Source organism: Poecile atricapillus, chromosome Z (assembly GCF_030490865.1).
Source record: "Poecile atricapillus isolate bPoeAtr1 chromosome Z, bPoeAtr1.hap1, whole genome shotgun sequence".
NCBI classification, from domain to species: domain Eukaryota; kingdom Metazoa; phylum Chordata; class Aves; order Passeriformes; family Paridae; genus Poecile; species Poecile atricapillus.
The window spans coordinates 50,480,330-50,503,522 of record NC_081289.1 but is presented as its reverse complement, the minus strand read 5'-3'; the positions used below and the strand labels follow the sequence as shown (position 1 = coordinate 50,503,522).

General features: G+C 36.1%; 2 protein-coding genes across 3 annotated transcripts in view; both read right to left on the bottom strand.

The window, feature by feature from the left end:
* Positions 1-23,193, bottom strand: part of LOC131572981 (forkhead box protein P2-like) — a 400,373-nt gene that overhangs the window by 278,486 nt on the left and 98,694 nt on the right. For both annotated transcript variants that reach the window (XM_058826457.1, XM_058826456.1), the window contains one exon: positions 5,172-5,255. The gene's annotated coding sequence lies outside the window, so the exon portion shown is untranslated. The remainder of the gene's footprint in view (positions 1-5,171; positions 5,256-23,193) is intronic.
* LOC131572574 (POLG alternative reading frame-like) overlaps positions 1-23,193 on the bottom strand; it is a 171,105-nt gene that overhangs the window by 86,932 nt on the left and 60,980 nt on the right. The window lies entirely within an intron of this gene.

Genomic DNA, 23,193 nt, shown 5'->3' with positions numbered 1-23,193 from the left:
AATATCCCTCTCCTTTTCACCCCCAAAAAGAAAGAGCAGATTGTGTTTAAACATAAAGAAAATTTAAAAAATAGTATTGGATATTTAAATGACTGTGTTTTCAAGTGGTAAACTGAGGCTGCATCTGCTAACTTTGTTGATACTTTTTTTAACTTCTTTTGTACTTATTTCCTTTACTAACTTTGAGTTTAGACATAATTTATTATACTACACTAAAATACAGGTGCATCTTGCTTTCTTGAAGTAGTGGTCCAACTAGTAAGAAGTCCACTAGTGTGACTAAAAAGACCAATACTCATTTTTATCCAGCTAAAAAAAATTAGTCACGTCATCTGTTGTGTCTTTAGTCACTTATTATTATGTATTGTCTTATTTCTGAAAATAGCACAGACATAATACAATGCTTAACTACAGAAATACTCTATAAAACAAAATTATTGTGAAGAATACTTGGGACTTGTTGACCATTATTCTGAGCACTTCGCACTTTAGCACCTCATAGTCTTTGTGTATTATATTGCTATGCTTTTAGAAATGTTAGGGCTTTTTTTTTAAACTTTATCTGCAACAGTCAAAATTATGTCACTTAATGATTATTAAAAAACTATAAAAGTAACTATTTTGCATTTCAAAGAATTATTTTCTCAAATACTAATCTCACCCTTAGTTAACATCTATTACTTTTTTTTTTTAATTAAATTTTAAGAGACTGGTTATCTATCACTAGTCTTGAAGAATCAGAAGCAATGAGAAAATAAAATCAGTATATCCATTACTTTTATATTAAAAATAATCCCTCTGTTTGAGAGAAGTAACAATTTGAACACCAATGGAAATGTTATTTTCAACAATTATAATTTTGGTAAAAGCCATTAACAGTGTAACAGCAAGCCAGGAGACACCTTTTGCTGGTATATTGTGCATAAAAAGTATTCCCATCTGTTTCAATGCTCTGGCTTTTTCATGGGCTTAAACCTGTCAAATTATTCCATTTGATTTCAGAGAATTCTCATATGGCAATCTATTTTATTTACTTTATCTTCAATAAAATGGTTGAGTGAGCATTAGCAACTATGAGACACAAGTTTCAATCAGTCCTCTGGCAAAGGCGTCAATCTACATTAGACCTACGATGCTGTGAGCTGCAGCCAGAAAGCTGGAGTGAGACAGGGCAACACAGAATGAGAGAGCAAGACCTAATAAAGCAGCAGTGAAGAGAGAGAAAATTCCCCCCAGACACCAGCATGCACCACTTATATAATGTGTGTGCCTAGTTCAACACACCAATAGCTCCTTAATAAAGCTGACAGCTAAAAAGGAGATTCAGACTCCAACTTCATTTTACATGACAACTACAGTAATGGTCCTCTGCTCTCAATCAGGCCACGTTTAGAAACCTGAATTCAGTTCAGTTAAAAATTAAGACTTCTCACCTCTCTCATTCATGTCACATAGGAAAAAGAATCATAAAATTATTAAGATGCACACCATTTTCTCCTCATTTCATAGAGCTGAAAAAACCCATCAAGTTTCAACTAGCTTTTACTTAAAAATTTCTGTGCTACGAAGCACAAAACAATCAGTGTATTTAAGCAATAACTCATTTTTCAAGACAGTATTAAAGACTAATTCCAACAAATGTGGTGCATCACTCCCAGATGCCACAAAAACACCTCCCAAAGCACAAACTTTGTAATAACTGATGCAAGTTCATTATTTGATATGGGCTGTAAAAAGCAGATTATTGCAACAGTGCTCTTCCCAGCAAATCAGACCATTAAGATTGTACTTATTGTTTAGGTGAATTGAAAAGCTGGCCAGTTTAAATCCATAGTTTGACGTTACATGTAATCATAGCAAAAATTTACTGCCTCATATTTCCAGGTCACAAATTCAATTCTTTCAATGTACACTACTTTTTGACAAAAGTTGACTTCAGGTTCCTCCCAAATCACCAATCTATAGCTATTCAAAATCACCCTGGAAAGATAATTCAAAATTCTACAATAAGTAACTCTGTTCTAACACAGTTCCATTAAAGTATAAAGCAGTGTTTATGTTTCAGATTCTTCTTGTTAGAAACCATATTAAAGACAAAGCCCATCAAACCCCATCAAATTACTTCTTGCAAACCATCATTATGCTGTATATCCTCCTTTCATACACTTAGGAAAGTATTAAAACTCCTTTGCCTTCTGACCAGACATGTGAAAGGGTTTGACTTCTTTGTGGACAAAGTTAATGCCCATCCATTATGCAGCTAGTGGAAAATCTCATATCTTTCACATGTTGGTCACCAGCAATGAGTCCTTACATAAATCTTGAGAGAATTTCAGTTCAGATGCAAGATACCTAATCTATATGAGATACAATTCTGTACTAATCTAACAGTATAATTATGTTTGCCCTCTACAAAATAAACACATACATATAGACGGAATATTTAATAGCATACAAAATGCATGCATATACATGTAAATGATTTGTGATGCTTCAAGATTTTGTTTCCTGTGGTACCAGAAAGAAACAGGAATGAGCACACCTCCAAAGTGACAATACAGAAGACAAAGATGAATTTAGTAATCATTACCACCAGAATTTATTTAGCCTTTTTTTTAAGCCTACGTAACTCTGAAAACATAGATGCAAATATATCACTGACAGTCTCAAAAGTGTCTATTTAAGTTATCAGTCAGAAAATAGAACATTTTTTCTCTGCTTTCACATTTCTCTGAGCTCTATCTCAGTTTTTCTAAAACTTACTCCTAAAAAGTTGTGTTCCATTGAGAGAACAAAAACCAGAGATTTTTTCTCTGTTGATTAAAAATGTATTCATAATTTTAATTTTATTTTTATGCATATCTATCATGACATTTATGATTAAACCTCAGTTTTCAATCAGTGCAAACACCTCATATCATGCCATAAAAGAACCTATTAACTCTAAATACCATGCTGAAGAAATAACATTCAGAATTTACTACTGTTTCCTCACTGACTGCAAAAACACTCCTTTTCCACTCTCACATACTGCAAGAAATAGAGACCAATGCTAAAAAGGCAAAAAAGATTTTGGTTTCCTCTACAGAAAGTATTTTTATAGAATTTATTCAACTTAAAGTTAGGAAGAAAATAATGGAGGAATAAGAATAGCAGTTTCTTTCATATGCTTTTAGTTTCAGACATACTGGAACTCAATAAAATTATACTGCCAAAACATTATAGATGCACAAGTCAGTTATACTGCATTTTGGACACTATTTGTCAGAACATAGTAAACTTCCAGAAAAAATACCCTTTAAAAACTAAAACACTCTTGCTGACTCAACAGATTTCAATTACTACAGTTTCTATCAAACTACAGTTTCTATCAGTTTTCCAAAACACTGACACTGTCAAAAAAACTAACATTTAACTACATACAAGTTACACCATTCAGACATGTACAAATATGTGACAGAAATCCACCATATTTCCACTGCTACATAGAGAGCAAAGAATCTGGTATTTCTTACTGTTTTTCCTACTGAAAAATGAAAGAAAAAAACTACTGCTTTGCAAATAAATATATTACTACATACTTACATATAGTCATATAAAGTTTGGCACATACCAGTAATATCTACAGTTTCCCTGTACAGTGCTGCATATCCTCTGACTTACAACACTGCTACACCTAACCTTTCTTCTTTTCCTGGCTTCACCATATTCATATTGTAGCCTTCCAGCCAGTGCCTCAACTCCTTGGAAAAAGGTGAAGTTAAATCAGAATAAAGGAATTTCCTTTCTTATTACCCAGTGAAGCCAGTCACAGTGAAGCTCATACCAGAACAGTTTTCTTTTACACTACTTTGAACTTGGTTAAAAAGGGCTGAAATCCTCACAGAGGGTAAAACTTCTAAAAACTTGTTATCAAGTTTTAAAACTTATAAAACTTGTTATAGTTTTGTTATAAAACTTGTTATAGCTTCAGAACTAATTACTGTCATCATCATTAACTCCTGTGGAACAGCTTTTTTTCTTTCCTTCCAGAGGCATCCATACATATGGAGTATATAGGTATATTAGAGTATTTCACAATACCTCAGCAGTTACTACACATGGCATATTATTTGTATTTACATATTTGTTTCTAATTCCTGGTCTAGATACATGGTTTCTACTTTCTGTGTACATGTCATAGTGTACATAGAAGCAATTTGGCCTGTTTATTATTATGCTAGATTTGTTGTACCCTGTTTAAATCTGTATCTTAAAATTTTAGTATCAGGTCAAATTGACCATATTTTGCAATTTATATGTTAAAATATTGCCTAAAAATTTTGAATTTGTAAAGTTGTGTGAATATTCTCAAAAATTTTTATACCTCTGTAGGAAATGTAGAATATGAACAACTGCAACACTCGACATACAGATTTTTTGTTGCAATAGCAATTATGAATAATCCAAAATAAATGTGACTGCCTTTGTAAGCTCACATCTTACACTAATTCCTTCAAGATCTCCTTTTCCAGATCTGTCTAAGTTAAAAAGACCTGACAGCCACTTGCACATGACTGACTGAAGATAGCTGGGGCAAAGCAAAATATTCATGCCATGACAAAGTGTTTATGCCAAGGCCCCAGTGGCACTGCCCCGTGTCCCAGGCAGGTTTAGCCTGTTAACACACAAAGCAGTTGAAACAAGGTCTGAACTCACGGTCCTTGGCATCACGGAATTCCTGGTTACCAGAGGAATAAAGATCATCCCAGTTTCAAAAAAACTAGGAATATCCAAACTCAGGGATTCTTCACTATTTATTACAGTGTATTTAGCTTTTAAAAAATTTATTTTTTAAATTACCTTAATTATCATACTCCTAATACAGCTGATGTAATGAAACTGTACAGTGTATGTTAACTCCAGAGTTCCAAAGACCTTGGTGACAGAACCGTGGTTTCACAGAGTTTCATGGCAAAAGCTGAAAAAGCATGTAGGGAAATCCTAAATGAATCAGATATTCTCTGCTATCTAGCCATAACACAAGCAGTCATACATCTCAGTGAATCAGGGAAAGCAGAGACCAGCTATTTGAATTTGGATTGGTAAGCATCAACAGCAATTCTGGAACAAAAGAAAGTGGGAAAAAAAAAAAAATCCTCTTTGATTTGTGATGATTGGCCTGTACTCACCTGCTTCTTCTAAGCCTCAAAAAGACCTTTTAACTTCAACCTTGAACTGAAGTGATGTCCAAGATCAATTCTAGTACCACCATCCTGACAAAACAGAGAGAAATGTTTACAGCTATTTAGAATCATTTAACAAACCCAACACAGAATCTGGCCTTATCACCCCCTCTAATTTGTTCTCTTAACAAGTAGTAAGCTTACATGTAGTCCACAAAGAAATATAATTGTTCACCAAGTTTCATCCCAGCAGTAGAGTGACAGCTAAGGCATCACTCAAATTGTATTTTTATTCTATTTTTATTATTATGGTACTCAAGGGCAAACAAAAGGAAGGCTTCCCTGAAGTAGTTTGTTTCAGAGAACTGCACACAGTATCACTACTAGTAAGTTCACAGGGTCATCTGAAGGAGGGTACAAAAGCTGGGAGACAGCATGCCAATACAATTTAAATCTATATGGATGGTAGAAAGGACAAAAGGACAAGCAAAAAGAAAAAGGAAAAAAAAAAAAAAAACCAAACAAAAAACACCAACCCAAAAACCCAGCTTTGAAGCTGAGACTGGAAGACTGCAAAGACAGAAGGTTGGACAAGGAAGAAGAAATTAAGAACATGCAGGTCTGTAGCATATTTAGATTACATCTATGCCTGAGAACATTTCTCTTTCCTGAAATCAACTGGCAGAGATAATCCTCCATCTTTGTAGGATGTAGGATAATCCTACATCTATGTGGCACAGTCACATATGCTCCAAAAAAGAGGGGTTGCATCAAAATTGTCTAATGGAGGTGGTCAAATAAATGTCTGGGAATTTTCTGGAACCATGTTAGTTTGCAAAGACATTAACTGTGGCAGAGACACAGAAATATTTCCAGGCATTTTTTAATTTACTAATATAGACACGGACTTAATGCCTGAAACTCTGCTATCTCTGAAGTAGATCCTACCAGCCTCTCGATGGTGCCTCTTGGCAATTCTCTCTTGCTGACAAGGTCAGAGAGAAGCAGGCAGAAGAGGGAAATGAATGTAGAATTTTATAAAGAAAAGACTGCTTTCCCACAGTTTAAGAAAAAAATCTGTGTTCCAACTGGCATTATTAATACACACTTTGTTACAAGATGTTTGGACATTTAAAAGAGCTGCAGTTCTAACTTCTTCCTTTGTTTGTAGAGTGTAACAAAACCTGCTGGGAAGGTCGAAGTTCCTAGAAAACTGAAAGCTACCTGGCAGCCTCTGTAGTAGAGCAAGTGAAGAAGGGAGAGCAAAGAATGACAGGCTGGAGGAATAAACACTACATGAAACCCCTGCACAGTAGGACAGCACTGGGAAATGAGAAGGGTATCTTATGAGCTTAATACAAAGCAAAAAAGAGAAGAAAATGTTAAAAACAGGTAAGGATCCTAAGGCAAATATGAGGAGGTGAAGGTGGGTGGCAATTCTTAAAAGTTTTTGGAAAGTAAAATATGTGTCAATGAAACTTTGCTTGATGGTCATGTGGTCACCCTGGATCCACAATGTAAATGTCCAACCAACTGAGAGAAAAGCATTCATCTCACTGACCTATTTCCCATTAAAAGGTTTTGCCTCTAAATAGCTATGCCTCTAATTCTCTGAAGTTTCTTGTGCACTTGAATTCTAGACAGAAATACACATTCCAGTTATTTCTTCAACACTTCATTTTGTTGACTGATAATATGTAAGCCTCAAATGTGAATATTCTGTATTTCTCTTTTTTCCTATACTCTGTTACACGAAAATGCTTTCATATCATCAGTTTTCTTAGCTTGGAGTATATTAAACATCACATATTGCTTCACCTCAGAAATGAAGCCAGGACAACCACAGTTATTATATATGAAATCTTATATCAAAACATGACCCATGTTCTTGAGATATAGCCATTTCAGAAAAAAAAAAAAAAAATCATTGTAGTATTTTTTGCTAATTAGTCCTAATATGGAAACAACCACAATCACTAATCTCGATTATATAATTTTATCTTTGGTCTATTTCTGGCTTTTTCATTTTTCTTCAGAAATCAATAAGAAATATTAAAATTGGTGAGGATGGCACTAAGTAGGTGTGACAGATACGTCACAGACAGGTCTTACCTACAAATTCTCTTTTTAACAGTGCAAATTTTCAACTTTAGAATCTTATCCTGTTTCATTTATGCTACATTTCAGCGTGGCTTACCTGACAAAAGCAGCTGACTCCTAGAAAATAATATTATTCTGTTATAAATATTGATTTGTTTTGATTTTTGCTAACATCCTAAAACCAGGATCTGAATCGCTCCAGTTATTCCAGTTTAACACCAACATTTCTCTACCTTCCACCTGAGCTAACAGATTACATCCCTTGGGCCCCAGCAGGTAGAGCTTTTATAGTTTACCCATCCCCTACTGATAGTGCTTGAAGAGATATGTTTGCATTCTTCAATATCTAATAACTCCATCTGAATTCCATCTGAACCTTAAAAATTTAAGAATTTACAGACCCTGTTAACCAAAGCTTCAAAAGCACCCTTACAGAATGTTAATTGTCAGAGTTGTGTCAGAAATCCCTAGAATATTTAATTCAAAATGAAAGTCAAATTCACTGACTGGATGAAGACTTAGAAACTTGACTTAAATAAATGCAATGCTCATGTGCTGCAAGCTATTTCTTTTACTCATTCATTTAGTTGCTGCAATCACCTCTTAGCTTATTCCACGTTTAGACCACAAATCATTAGGATATGTTTACCTGTTATATGTTTGTACACTGCCTCTAAGACAATACTTTGATTTGAGACTACGTGATTTTATTCTTTATCCTGCCTTACTGGTGGTCTTTGGTATTTTTTAAAGTGTAAAGAACCCCACCAAAGTGCACTACAGCACTTAAGCAATTCTCATATTAGATAGATCAAGTTGCCACGATGTGTCACTGTTTCAGGCAAGACCTTGGTAAAAATGGTTCAAACTGCATTACTGCTTGAAGTGGGTATTTGTATAAAATATTCTAATGAAGCACTTCTCAGCAAAACATGCAAGAAAATTTTAGAACCTGCTTGAGGGCTATCTATAGTTATTAGTAGGTACGCTTGTTTGGAATCACATAGATTGAGCCAAAGCCACCACTGGTTTCACTAAAGCAAAAATGACTTGCTAAAGAGACTGTCCAGTATTTTAAAGACCTAAACATTCACTGGTATCTGTATCTTCCAACTCTATCATATAGGACTCACACAATTTAAAAGAACCCTCTTAATTCATAATAGGACATCTGAGCAAGTCTTAAAATGCACTATGTCAATGGGATGTCCTGAATTTTATTTGAAAACACATCACTTACATACAATCTATAACGTATTTCTTCTTAAAGTATGAAAAAGTGTAAATTTATCTAGCAGACTATGTATTTTTAATTATATTTAAACCACTTCAACACATTTACACTACAAAAAATATGTTATTTGAAGAATATTATATAAATTGCAGAACTGTGAATAGTAAAGAAACACGCCCTTTCTTCCTGATTCCAGGAATTCACATTTCTGTGACAGAAAGATACTCAGAAGCTCATAACCAGACAAGCACTACTGAGTGCCATTATAATTAACAAGAACATGCAAAATGAATTAGTATTTATGTTTATAATCTGTCCAAAGTTAAACGAACCAATGAAAAGACCTTCATACTACCATGATCTCATCAGCTAATTTTTACATACAATTTTACACTACTACTTAGACAAATGAAGGCTAGATTACATTATCAGAGGGTCCAAATAGAAGTTCTGTGGTGGTGGGAGAAACATGTATTTTTTCATGTGCCACAGAGAAAATAATGAATTCCTGTATGATTCTTGAGCTTTCAAGCTTCCCCAACTAAATATTTTCCAAATTTTTCAATGCTATGTACTTATAAAGGTTCACACTATATTCTAGGCTAAAAAAATTATTCTTGAATTATTACAGCATGGAACTTCCAATACAAAACACCCATACTCCATTAATCCATAAAACATGTAACTGTGTAAGGAAGTAAGCCAAGGCTAATAATAAAATTTACCCAAAAAATCATTAAAAATTTAATATTAAATGCCCTGGAAATTGCCCGGTGACAGAAAGACATCCACATGGACTAAATGCATCATCTACTTCCATTATGTTCCATCCACTGTGCAACTGATGCACAGGTTACATATAACTCCTCTTGGGGAAGAGCAGTTGGGGGGAAATGTTATTCCATTTAGGTCTTACCTGTCCTAAAGATCAACAGGACACCGATTACCTGTACCTATCAAAGCACACTGGAGAACATGGAGACAGTACCAATGAATGGGAAGCCTGGAGTGATGGAAAAATCATCCCTCAGTCTTTTCTACCAAAACATCCACGCAACGTTGTCTGAATAGTTGGATATATAGACTAAACCATCCCTGAGGCAGGTCTAATGTGCTTGACTTGCCCCGACATGATAGATAACCTGTGCTGACATTAATCTTACAAGTATGCATGATACCAATATCATATTTATAGAGATTTCTATCCAGTGTGCACAGATACCATACCTTGCTTTATCCTCAGGCATGTCTGTCTTTCTTCTGAAAACATATAATTTATTCTAAGACAACTCAGAGAAAAACCACTTTCTGCTTGTTGAATTTTCTTATTATAATAAACTGCAACAGTCTACAATAATTGGGGGAGAAGAATAAAAACTAAAAATGAAAGCAATTAACTATTCCTAAATAGTTTGTTCTACAATACCACTAACACAAAGGCACTGCAGTTTTGTGAATTACTTCCAGAATTATGATGTGTTTCTCCCTTTTTCTCCTGTGCTGTGATTAGAAGGGATTTAGAAATATTACCAGATGAGAATGTAGAACAACTTTAGAAAGTAGTATCTCGTAAGTGCACATATATGGTGATCATCCTGAGTTGTCTAACATATCTAGATTGTTCCTGTAAGGAGACATATGTATAGATTTATAACCTATTAACACATAAAGTCAAAATGCACCTGACCCTTCTGCCATGATGCAGACTCTCCCACTCACAGAGTGGCTGTCGAGCAGCAACTGGCATAAGGCACCTGAATTTAGACTGAGTCACTCAGGACATTACACAGATGCCTCTCCAAAACTTTCATAAAACATGATTCCATAACCTGGTTTCCCTAGACAACTGTTTCTGTTGTGTGATTATCCTTCTACTGGAAAACTTTTCCCTTATATTGAATCAAAACCTTCACATGAGACCCATCCATTCCAACTGTTCCTTCACATAAAGGGCAACCCTCATACCCTTTTTCTGCCTGAGTCTTTTACAGAGCCTGCATCCATCCATCACTAAATCCCAGCTTTCTAGTTGTTCTGCCACATGGCAATTTATTCCAATAATACCATCATTCTGGATCTACATGTTGAACTCGACTTCCTCCTGCTTCTTTCCCAGCAACAAGAATCTCATCTAAATAAATATACTTAAAGCAAAGGGAAGAACAAAACACAGACAATTAAAGAGACACAACTTTCAGGGAGAAAAAGAAACACCAAACTGTGTGAAGTCCACAGCTACGAACAATACAGAACAGAAAACCTATGACACACACTCCTTGAGCTACTAAAGGCCAAAAGAAAACAGACCAAAAAAATTATGATAAATACACCAAAGTAACTGTGAAAAAAAAAAGATTAAAAAAACAAACAACAAATACAAAACAAGCAAACAAAAAGAGACTCCAAAGTAATCACTTGCACAGCCTCAGTCTCCTGTCAAAAATGTCACCGTAGAAATAAAGACAGGAAATTGCCCCACCAACTGCTGTCATCTCCATTAAATGACTGTTTGTAGCATCTCAAAGTATGTGTTTTCTACTTCAGCTGAACAGCAGGTAACTCCTTCATCAGCATACAGCTTCCTTGGGGCTTCCACAGCCCTAACACATCCTCAGTTTGGGCACCTCAAGAACTACTCACGTTGCTTAGGAGGTTGGTTCAATACTGATATGACCACCAGGTAGTTACAGGTAATTGTCACAAACTACATGTCCGTAAGATGACTGGCTCCTTGCAGAGCTTCCTGTCCTAAACCCAAAATTTGATATGACTTCATTAATTGCGTCTTTTGCAAAGAAGAGCAGAATTACAACAGAATTGTGTCTTTGATTTCTTCTCAGAGATCCTGACTGGTGACCAGAGTGATAGGTCTATCCAGAGGATACTGATCACACATCTCCATCATTGCCTCTTGATTTCTTACTCAGAGCTACAACAGTCTGCAGAGGGAAAATTCTTACACATAGGCCAGTCCTCCCTCCAGGCACAGCAGGTCTTCAGCTATGCTGTATTTTGATATGGACCGCTTCAGATTACTGGGCAAGCTCACGGATTCCTTTTATGTAATTTCCCATTGGTTAGAGGATGACTGCTCATGGTTCCCAGATCCTTCTGGCAGTTAACAGTCCATTCATGTTAAACAGCCTAGAGACTCCCTGTCACCAATGGCCAAGGTAGAAACATCAACAAAGACACAGGGTATCAAAATGCTCTGGACCATCCCCTAGATACACCTACGAAACAGAACACCTTCCTAACACTGAAAAATGTCCCTATAAGTACGGCAGATAAATATTAGAGCTGTTGGATATTTCTGCCTGACTTGTACAAGCACATGACATATCAGGGTATGACTCAAAATAAATTTCTAGCCACAGTCAATAACTGCTTTGATGTAGATTGGAATCTATGCCCTTGAAGGGGCAACAAAAGCCAAAAAAACTCTACCACCATTTCAAAGAGGGTCACTGAATAAAAATGTGTAAGCTTGTTACAAGGAAGAAAAAAGAATCATCTACAAAAGTCATATTTTTACAGGTGGCACACAGACTGATTAAAGACACCTTTTGCAAGCTCAGAAGAAATGCATACAACCCATCAAAAAAGACTGAGAAAATCCAGAGAAGGGAGCTGTCATGACCAAATGGGATGAAGGAGGCTATTAGAAAGTTAAAGGCATCCTTGTAAAAGCTTCAAGTTGTGCCCAAGTAAGGAAAACAGAAAGGATTGTAATCTTTGGGAGGCTTAAATATAAAACACAGACCAGGGTCAGAGGCCTGCAGGGACCAGCAGCTCCCTACGGGCTGGAGGCCAGAGGCTGTGGGGGTCCATGGTCAGAGCAGGACCTTGCTGGCCTTGGCCAGGGAGAAGAGCAGTCCAAGGCAGCCCCAGGCCACGGCACATCTCCACCTCAGCGGAGACAGGCCACGGCTGAGGCCAGAATGAGCTTTAGGAGGAGCCTCCCACAGACAGCTTCTGCTAAGGCTGGCAGAAAGTAGGGGCCACTAATAAAATGGGGCTTTACCCACACCAGAGGAGACTGGAGAAGTTACTAGGCCAGACATCCTCCTCAGAAAAATACGTGAGAGGTTCTATCTTAAACTGAAGTGCCATTAGAGAACATGAGAAAAAAATACAAACGGAGCTCTAACAGATTTTGAGACTGGAATGTACCTCATCAAAAACTCGAGTATGGACTTGAGTATGAAACACCTGAACTTACAACAGAAAAATCCCTGCTTCGAAGTGTCTTAAAATCAAAGGAAGGTGGCAAATACAAAATCAATCCTAAAAAATCTAGGAACGGTCCAGAAAGCTACAGATCAGTACACATGGAGTGCACACTAAGCAACTTCCTACAGGAACAGTAAAGTTTTTGTGTATGTCAATATAAATGGCATGTTGTTTAGGAGTAAACATTCCAGTATGAAAATGGAAGACACACTTTGGATTATCTCAGTTTTTTAAGAAGTTGCTGAGTACACAGACAATTGAGATGCACTTATAAGTCATGTTATTCCAAAAATTATTTTACAAGCTCTCTTACCCAAAATAAAAAAGGGAGTCTCTGAATTGCTAAAAATTTAAAAATTTAAAAGAGAGAATATTAGGAATAAGAATAAATGACAGTTTGCATTATTTCCCAGAAGGATATCATAGAATCATTATTTATCATAGAATCACTATTAAGGTTAGAAAAGATCTCCAAGATTGCCAAGTCCAACTTTTGTCCGAGCACTACTGTGCCAACTAAACCACCGTGCCAACAAAACCATAGCACTGAGTGCTATGTCCAGTCATTTCCTGGCCACCTCCAGGGATGGTGACTCCATCACTTCTCTAGACAGCTCATTAAAAATCTTGGACATCTTTTCCATGAAAAAATTCCTCCTGAAACTCCCCTGGTGCAGCTTGAGGCAATTTCCTCTAGTTCTGTCACTGGCTGCCTGGGAAAAGAGGCCGACCCCCACCTGGCCACAGCCTCCTTCCCGGCAGCTGTCAGGATGGTCAGGCATTGAATAAGTCGCCCAGGGAGGTGCTTGACTCATTGTACCTGAAGAGACATTTGGGTCTGGCTTTGGGGGATGTGGTTTAGCAGTTAAGGGGTTACAGTGGTAGTGCTGGATGGTTGTTGGACTGGACAATCTTAAAGATCTCTTCCAAACATTATCATGTTTCTATCTATCATATCTATTATGTGATTCTATGAAATTTGAATTCAGTTTTTGAAAATACAATGTATGCAGGATCCAAATGGTGCCTGCAACTTTTGGAAACTGTCTCCCATACCTGCAGAACTTGAATACAACTCTTCACACTCAGTACGATTCTGTAAGTTATCCCACACTGAATATTTTTTAATTACCTTTTGGACAATACTGTTAAAGAAGAAAAACACCTTATCCTAGTGATTTAAACAAAATGGTAAAATCCAAAGAAAAAGGGATCAAATATTTCATTTTCCTAAGATAATAAAGTGTGTTTGTTCATAAAGAAGCAAAGCTGAAGAGGGACTTTTTACAAGAGTATAAAGTGATAGGTCAAGAGGTAATGGCTTGAAACTGAAACAAGGTAGACTTACATTACATATATGGAAGAAATTAATAACTGCAAGAGGGGTGAGACACTGGACCAGGTTGCCCAGACACTTTGTGGCTGTCCTGTCCCAGGAAATATTTAAAGCCAGGTTTGATGGTGCTTTAAGCAACTTGGTCTAGTGATAGGTGTCCCTGTCTATGGCAGGGGGCTGGAACTAGAGGATCTTCAAGGTCCCTTCCAACCCAAACCATTCTAAAATTCTATGAAGGATCTATGAATAAGTTCAACCCCTTCAACAGATTGAAAAAATCCACCCATTTTCTAACAAATTAATGGTTCAGGTTAATTTAGACATTTATACTAGTTCTCATTTCTGCACTAGCTTTCATAACAAATGACAAAATTCTTGTAACAACCTCCTGCATTGCATGATGTACAGATTGCTCATGAAACATAAAACATCAACCTGACACATACAAATCAAAACATAATGGGAATGTAGATAGATTTTACATTTTAAAAGCAGTAAATTATCTTGGATATTTATTACTTTTATGCTTATCTTGTGACTTTTTTCAACCCATCAATTTCACATTAATAAAATGACCCTCTTACAAACAGCTTCAGGCATACAAATTCAATATAAAATAAATACAGTAAAATATTGATAAGCTGAACTATGTAGTTTTGCTTTCCAAAATATTAACATATATATTCTTTTAAAGAGGGATGATTGAAATGCATAGGGTAAGAGAGTCCTGGCAGAATTTTGCTTCAAAAAGATACCATGTGATTTTTTTGCCAGGAATGTCAATTGCTTTGGCTAATGCAGAGCCAACAAATTTTAATTTATGACAATTGTCTTTATAGTATCCTATGGAAATTTCTGTCAGTCATGGCTGCTTCCAGCCTCTCCAAGCCACCCACTGCAGAGTGGTGCCTCAGATAGAAGAAGTTTAGGAAAGTGCAAAACCACCACACAGCCAGAGGATTGGGGGGGGGAGGAAAGTGTGAGAAACAGCTTGAGAATACCAGTGAAGGTCAGTGAGCAGGAAGGTGACCTGGTGCTGCCTGAAGAAAGTGATGCTTTCATTATTTCTGACTACCAAAATATATTTTAATTGGAAATAAATTGGATCAGTTTTTCCCAGGTCAGACCTGTTTTGCCTGTAACAGTAAGCAATTTCCTATGTCTTAATTATAACCCCTGAACTTCTTCCATTTTCTATTTTCCTATTTTTACCCTCCTGTCCTGTTGAGGAGGGAAGCAAGAAAGCAGCTGGCCTTAGCCAGCCCCCAGCACTGACCTACTGACCCCACAGAATCACAGCACTGGACATTTTGCTAATACTTTGAAGGATGTTCATGTACTATAACATTGTGAAAACTTACTGCATTTATTCTGTAAACTGATAGCCCTAAAACTGTGAAATTAAGAAAGCAGCAATTTAATGTAAAATTTTCCAATGAGATATCTATGGCCCACAATAGAACATGCCTCAAAAGTCTTTTCTACATTACTGAAACGTACATAACAGCAGCCCAAGAGAAAGGTTTTTAAAACTTCTAAATCAAACAGGTCAGAAATTACATGCTCATGGCTTGTTTCTGTAAGGAACACAAATGTTGCCACAATGACTAAAACTTATCTCCAAAAAAGACTATATTACACAGAATTTATCTTAATCCCATTGCAACAAACAGCAATTGATACACGCAATAAGCCCATTTAGCAAAGGAAACAGACTTTTCTTGTTTCACAAGCAAATTTAACAAACAAAATTGGAAATATATCTGTTCAAACTGAAAGGAAAACATTATAAATGGTAACAGAAGTTAAGTGCCAAAAGCAAGAGGACAGTCGGAGCAAGCTGTGAAATCCAGGATATGTGCTGGTGGAAGGGGAAAAGAAGAAAAGTAAAAGAACTGGCAGACAAGTGTGTCACTTCTGGGTGTTGTGGGTTGTAAATTCTAACTACATTGGGAGAGCCCGGGCTGCACATGTGACACGTAAACACAAGGAAAAATGTATAATTCCAGTAAATTAAAAAGATCAAGTAAGCTGATATTTAATGGCCTCAGATGATCTGTCACACCACAGCAGATGCACTTCAGATGTTACCCAGCAGTAGCTTTTCCACCTGCCCCCCTTTTCCTGAGTCCTGTACATAGATTAACAGGATAAACACAAGCAGCTGAAGAGTTAAGTAGTGAAAGCAGGAGAGGAAAAACTAACGAAAGACAGATGAAGAAGACGACAAAAAAATCAATGGGAATAATGAAAGAATAAAACAGTGGAATTGTTAAAATGTGTGTGAAAACAAGCACCAGTATGTTGGTGTCAAACGTAAAAAAAAATATATAAAAATCATGGATTACTGATGTCAAGAAGCATTTATTTAAAAATGATCCTGCTGCCCGGAACTGTATATCAAAAAGGACCCTTTTGAAAACTGCCTGCCAGCAATCTTAGAAAGGCCTTGTCTTGTGTATTGCCTGTGGGAAATTTAAACTGTCCTTGATTTAAAGCAACTGAAACTTTTCAGTGAAATACAAAAAATAAATTTAATTTCATGTGATGTTACCATTAAACACTGTACTGTAAGAAGTCCTTTCATAAATGTGACTACATGGAAAAAAAATTCAGGGTAGCTCAGGACTGATGTAACTAGGCTACCCTTCAAGAGCAAAATTCCCACTGATTTCAGCAGAACAGATTTAAAACCAGAACTGAGCACTTTTGAAATTCTCTTATTTATGGATTCCACAGCTGGAATTCATTCAATGCTCTCATATCTATGACTCCACCTTAACTGCACATTTTTTGATAGATATGTTATAAGGAGAAACAAGTATAAAACTGGGATTCTTTCACCTTCCCTGACGCAGCGTTCTATGGACTCTACTGATTGTAATAAAACTTTTTGCCCAAGACAAACAAACAATATCTATATCTGGCCCCTCATTTATTCAAAGTACTTTGTAGGAATCTTACACTGCAAAAAACAAAAGAAAATCTCTCCCTTGGTAACTCCTCAAACACGTCAGACCCTACTGAGCTGCCCACAGAGTGTCCAAGGTAATCCCATCTGGTCTCCAGCTGTCCCTTCAGAAGGGTGCAGGTCTCCTGTGTCATATCTGACAGATGACCTCTCAGGTTATCTCAGATTCACAGGACACATAATAAAGCCCACCCTGTCAAGTATAAAGCTACTGGGCTACCATCGGCAGGTTTTACATTAGTTTTGCCTGGCTTCAGTAGTGGGCCATTATAGCAACATGTAAATCTGTTCAAGTAAACCCTTTATTTAGAAGCTTTCCTAATGCTTAGCCAAAGAATTTCTTACTTACCCTTTCTCTTTTTGCATCTCATCCACTTACTTTTAGCATGAATTTATAAACTACTTTCCTGCTGCCAAACTCTCCATACGATTTATTAAAACTTTAGCCCAACAACTTAATATAAAATACATGCTATTACTAATTATTACTAATTGAAAATCAAACACACAAATTTTTCTGATAATTCCAACTTTATTTTTTCATGGGCCAGACAGGTATTGAAACAGAGTTCACTGACACATAGCAAAACATATATATATATATATTTGCAAGATATTTTCATCTCTTTCATTGCTGAAGTCAACAAACTCTGACCAAATTCCAATGGCTAATTCTTCTTCTTCTCTTTCTGAATGTTACATTTGTCAGAATGTAACATTGAGGGACTTTGGTTGGTATTAATTCCAAGACAAGATTAAGTTTAGTGTTCTACACCTCTATGTTATATGTGAAGAAAATAAAGCAACAGATGACTTGAATTGTTTGACTAATTTTGGTGGAAGAGAAAGTACGGTACTGCTGTTTCATTTAACAGCTAAATCATCAATTCCAAAATTTCCATAGATGTTAGGTATAAGCAATTTTTTAACACCCTTCCTTAAAAAATATTCATCCAAGTGGAGTATATTTTTTTTTGGTTTTTTCATATTTCTCTGCCTCTCTTTATCATCACTGCTTAGATGGAATGTATATACCCACCAGCTGCAAATTGCATAAAAACTTTGGACGGCAAATACGGCTAATGGGCTACTCACTGCCATTTACAGATCAGAAACTTTAGCATATTATCACATTTACTGAATTCTAAAGTATGTTTATACACCCAAATTGTTTAGGGTTTTTACAAATTTTACAAACCCTGACACAAGTCAGAAATCTTTGCACAGAGGCATTTCTGAGGTAAGTTTTGCTCTTATGACTCAGAACATTTTTCCATTTCTAACTGCCATTGCAATTCTGCAATTAGAAAAACAATCAAATAATATACTGACAAAAATCTGCAGCTGCCATCATGCTGTTCATGACGGAAATATTTTGCTGTCCATTGAAATACCCATCATCAACGGATATGTTATGGAACCATGTCTAGTCTCTCTGAACAGGAGGCAACTGAAAGATATATGGAGATGATATAACAAACCAACTTACTGTGACTTAGAAGAAATACTACGGTTGCTGTAACACAAAGAGAAGCAACTAATCTAGTGTAATTAGAATTTTTGAATACATGTTTTCTACCAAAGTAAATCTACAAGTGCCTTCTGGGCAGTGCATAACCATAAACAGGAACTCAGGATGAGTCTTCAATGAAACCTTTGCTTCCATGACACGTAGATGGGATTGGGGGAGCAGCAGAGATTCACCCCTATCAGACAGGGAAGGATAGGGCCCCTCTCAGCAATCGATATCTGCAATCTTCTCACAAAAATGAAACAGCTAACTATAAAAATTATCAACATGGCTAACAAAATATGACAACACCAGCACACCAGATGCATGAAGTAATTCAAATTTGATGGTATGATCAAATCCCTAATGAAAGCAAAACTTTGCTTCTTTTCTTAAAATACATTTATAAACTTCAATAACAGAACAGAGAAAGATCAACTAACCATTTGAAACATGGTGAGTCAAGTGGCTGCTGCCTCCCATCAGGCACAGATCACCTGGCTTCACCTTAAGAACACGGCCCAACTGCAACATTTGCTGTAACACCAACATCTTTGGCTGTTTTACACAAAGATATTTATTTTGTGGACACCTGTAGCATTCTCAATATTCTTACGACAACTTTTCCCCACTGTAGACCAAAGAGCAGCAGTAAGAGCTATGGTTCTATGACAGGTAAATATGTGTAAGGAACCAGGACTACTATTGTCATTATGGGATTAGCAACACAAGACTACAAACACTTCACCCACCTCTTCCTAGAACTCTATCACTAGAACTGCTGGGTAGGTAGAATTACAGCAAATTTCCCATTCTACCTATGATATGAAGAAGGAATGAGAAAAGAACAATGAATACTAACCTCTTTTAAGATACAAGGTGTATATCTTAACAGTAGTTGCAGCAGTAGCTGTCCTGCTGCCTTGAGAAGTGAAAGGGTTGTGCAGAGAACGATCCCTCCCAAAAAGAAAGGTAACACCCTGGACATTGTCCTCAGCTTCCTCTTACTGGCTCTGAGAACTGTGTCCTTACAAAGAACACTTTCTCAGAGATAAGCACCAGAAAGCTGAACATTGATATAGTCTCTGGTTCTGATGTATTTGCAGCTATCTTTGAGCCCAATTAACTCTTCTGGCAAAGTAAAGATCTTGCTTTGCTTTGCTTCTTGCTGGAGAACATCAGTATGGTATTCCTTGTGATGCCCTGAGGTGTGCACTAAAGTGAATCACAATGCTCAAGCTCCAAAATAACAAATTTCTCATCAACTACCAAGACCCTGAGTTTAGAATCACTCCAAGTGTGTTTTTGAAGCCTTTTAATGAGGTAAATCAAACTGCCAGGAATGGCAAGGGAAGTATGAAAAGACCACCGCTGCAGATACATTTTGGGTCATTACATTGTATCATAGAAGATAACTTTAGTAAGGCCTATCTGAGAGAGTTCCCATTTAAAACTAAATACACACTTTTCCTATATGCTATACACACAGCAGAAACACCATTTCCCAGAGACAGAGGCTAAAGGAAAGAAAAACAGAAGGAAGACAGAAGCAATGATAAAACATGGTATCAGCCAGCAATCAGAATGCATGTCATTATTTCTGAGTAAGAGTTAATTTCCATGTATGTTTGCTTTAATCTTGAAAGAAAAAAATGTATGTATTTAATTGAAATCCTCAGTAGCTTTTTCAACATGTCTTTTTTATAAATCAAATGCATTTTATTTGTATGGATATATTTGACATTTTCCCTTCCAATTTTTCCTGTTACTACTGTAACAATACTTAAAGCATAGTGAGAGTACTTACATTCAACTTTTGCCTGTTTCAGCTCTTTAAAAATCTTTAACAATCAGACTTAGAATAATTCTTCCCAATTGAAATATTGTTGTAATATTTATGCATTTATTTTATAGAATTTTTACTGTTGCTTTCTATATTGTTTTAAAAAGTACTTATATTTGAAAACACACAAAAGAACAACTAAAGCCTGTCAAACAAATCAAGAGTATTTCTGCTAAAATGCAAACATCCTGTAATTTTTACATTTCTCCCCATATTCTATGATTTCCTATGCTCTTGAGCATTAAGTTTTCAAATATTCCATTTATACAACACTCTTACCATATAATTTCAGCTGCTGCAAGAATGCTCACCCGCAAAACCACAAACACAAGTCGTGAGTGACAAATACTGCATTCATCCATGAACAAAGAGTATTTGCAACTACACTTGTGGTTTTTTTCTGTTATTTTTAATAATGATAATATATATATATACATAATACCTGAATATATGACATACCACCAAGCTCTTCAGTTTTGCATATTTTCATGGTTGAAGAATAAACTCCAGAAAATATTAACCACCCACAGAGATCACCTTGACATGCTTTTGCTGCAGAAAATAGAACATTATACAAACTACTGAAGCCTGAAGCATACTCAAAACATCACATCCTATTTGTAAAATGCACAGAAAGAATAATGGGATCAGTAAGAACATTTAAAAAGTAATGTCTTATATTAAGTTTTAACTCTATAAAAATGAGACTGCTCAAAAAGCAGGCATACTTATTTTTAACATGATCAGATTAAGCTGAATATAACTGTTGGATAAATCCTTCTTAGTTTTACTCATACAATCTCAAAGACATTAAGGACTAACATTAAGCCATACACACAAAAAACATGTATGCCCCATATGAAGACCAGAGGACAAGCTGCTGGAAGATGAATGCCTTTACATTAAAAACTGGCAATCACACCAGAATTTCCTAAATCCGTATTTGAAAGGAATCTAGTATAAAATTTCTCATAGTTTGAAGGAAATTAACATTTATCAATCTAAAAATTACAACGTACTTCCAATTATGACTGTTCTTGACTTCAGAGAAATCAGTGTCAAGGCTCAGGATGTACTTCTTCCTCACAGGTTCATGCAAACTGCCACAGAACTTCTGACAATAAAAATAGAGTAAACTAAATCCAGCTATGATTTTAAATATTTATTTTAAAGTATTGCAAGAAAATTTACTACTATTATGATGGTAGTAATAATTTACCTTAATGGATTGAGGCAACCCTTCCATACTAAGTTCTGAAGCCGACACAGAAAAGCACACAAATTTATTCTGAATATTTGCACTTATACAGAAAGGACAAATAATGTAATACAATTAGAATGAGGACAAATAATACAACATTGTTTCATAACAAGTTTCATATGCAAAGGTATTTTATTTTTCATTAATTGGTCTCCATTCCATATTGAAAAGGGAAAATATGCATTATTAAAGTATACTGCATATTTTACTACACCTATTGAAACTCTATTTACTGAGTCCTCAATGAAGACGCAATACAAAATAAGGAATTACATCTGTGAAAAAAATTGCTACATACAGTCAGTCATGTGTCACTTAAAGAGAATACTGGACAAGAAGGAAAGCACAACCTATTTTCCTAGCAGGAAATACAACTGTAGTACATAAGCAAGGAAAAGACCCCGCTAATTTTTGTAGTGATTTCACTGGAAAGACAGCAGACTTTGTTTTTTCACTACAGAGAGTATTGAGATAATCAAGAACTCGATGGAATTCAGTAATTTTACTTGGGATGCTGCAAAAAAAATCTATTAGATTAGACTACCTAGAAATGTCAAAAGGACTTCTAACATTCTTACCCCAATATGGTCCTTCTATGCTGTCAAAAAAGAGAGGGAATGAAGGACCGAGGGGAAAGCTGAGAGGAAGAAGGGAAGTGACAGGGGAGAGAGACACAAACATACCTCATCTATTTTAGTTCACTTAAATCTCTGCTACAGTCTAAGTCTCATATGAGCTTCAATAAATACAGTAATATGAACACATCTCCTTTGGTTCATTATAAAACAGCCTCCTCATCTGGACACAGGAGAGCTCCTTAAGAATTTGGCACTCAAAATGGGACTACTGAAAAGCATATTGGTTGGACACTTTCTAAACTTCAGTCTTCTTCCTTCACAGTTTTTGTGCCAGAACAAACTCCTTTCAATTTTTGAAAGAGCTCAAATTTTCAATGGTTTGGAAAGAATTACAGGTTTCAAGTTACTACCATTAACATCATCTCTATCTGTCCACATCAACTCTTACAGGGCACCCACTGTTCTGCCTGTACCTAGGGAGTAAAATGAGAAACTTCAAAATCTGCAAGACACTGGGGTGGAGGAAGGAGAGGACTGACATGGAAGGAACTAATAGAACATCCAGGAAGAAGCCAGATGAATTCCTGGCAATTACATGATACATTGATACAGAAGTTGGTAGAATCTTTAGAGTAACTTTGCTCAAAAACCAAGCTGTTTCACTGAATGTTTCATGCAACATTTGTTTAGGCATTTTGATGCATCATTAGCATAGGCATCAAAACTCAGGTTTTCCAAATCAGCTTCAACAGCAACTTTAATTACAACAGCTTTAAGTTTCCTCTTTATCTTTTTTTATGATGTACTTTATTTCTGGGACTATCACTCTGCACGAGCTGTAAAAGTCACTAGAGTGACTATTTTTTGCCTTGTCCTTTCATTTCCTCTCTCATCAAGTTACTTACCCCAGTGGCTCCTAGCTTCTTTTCAAAAACTGAACTCAACGTATTTCTTAATTCTGT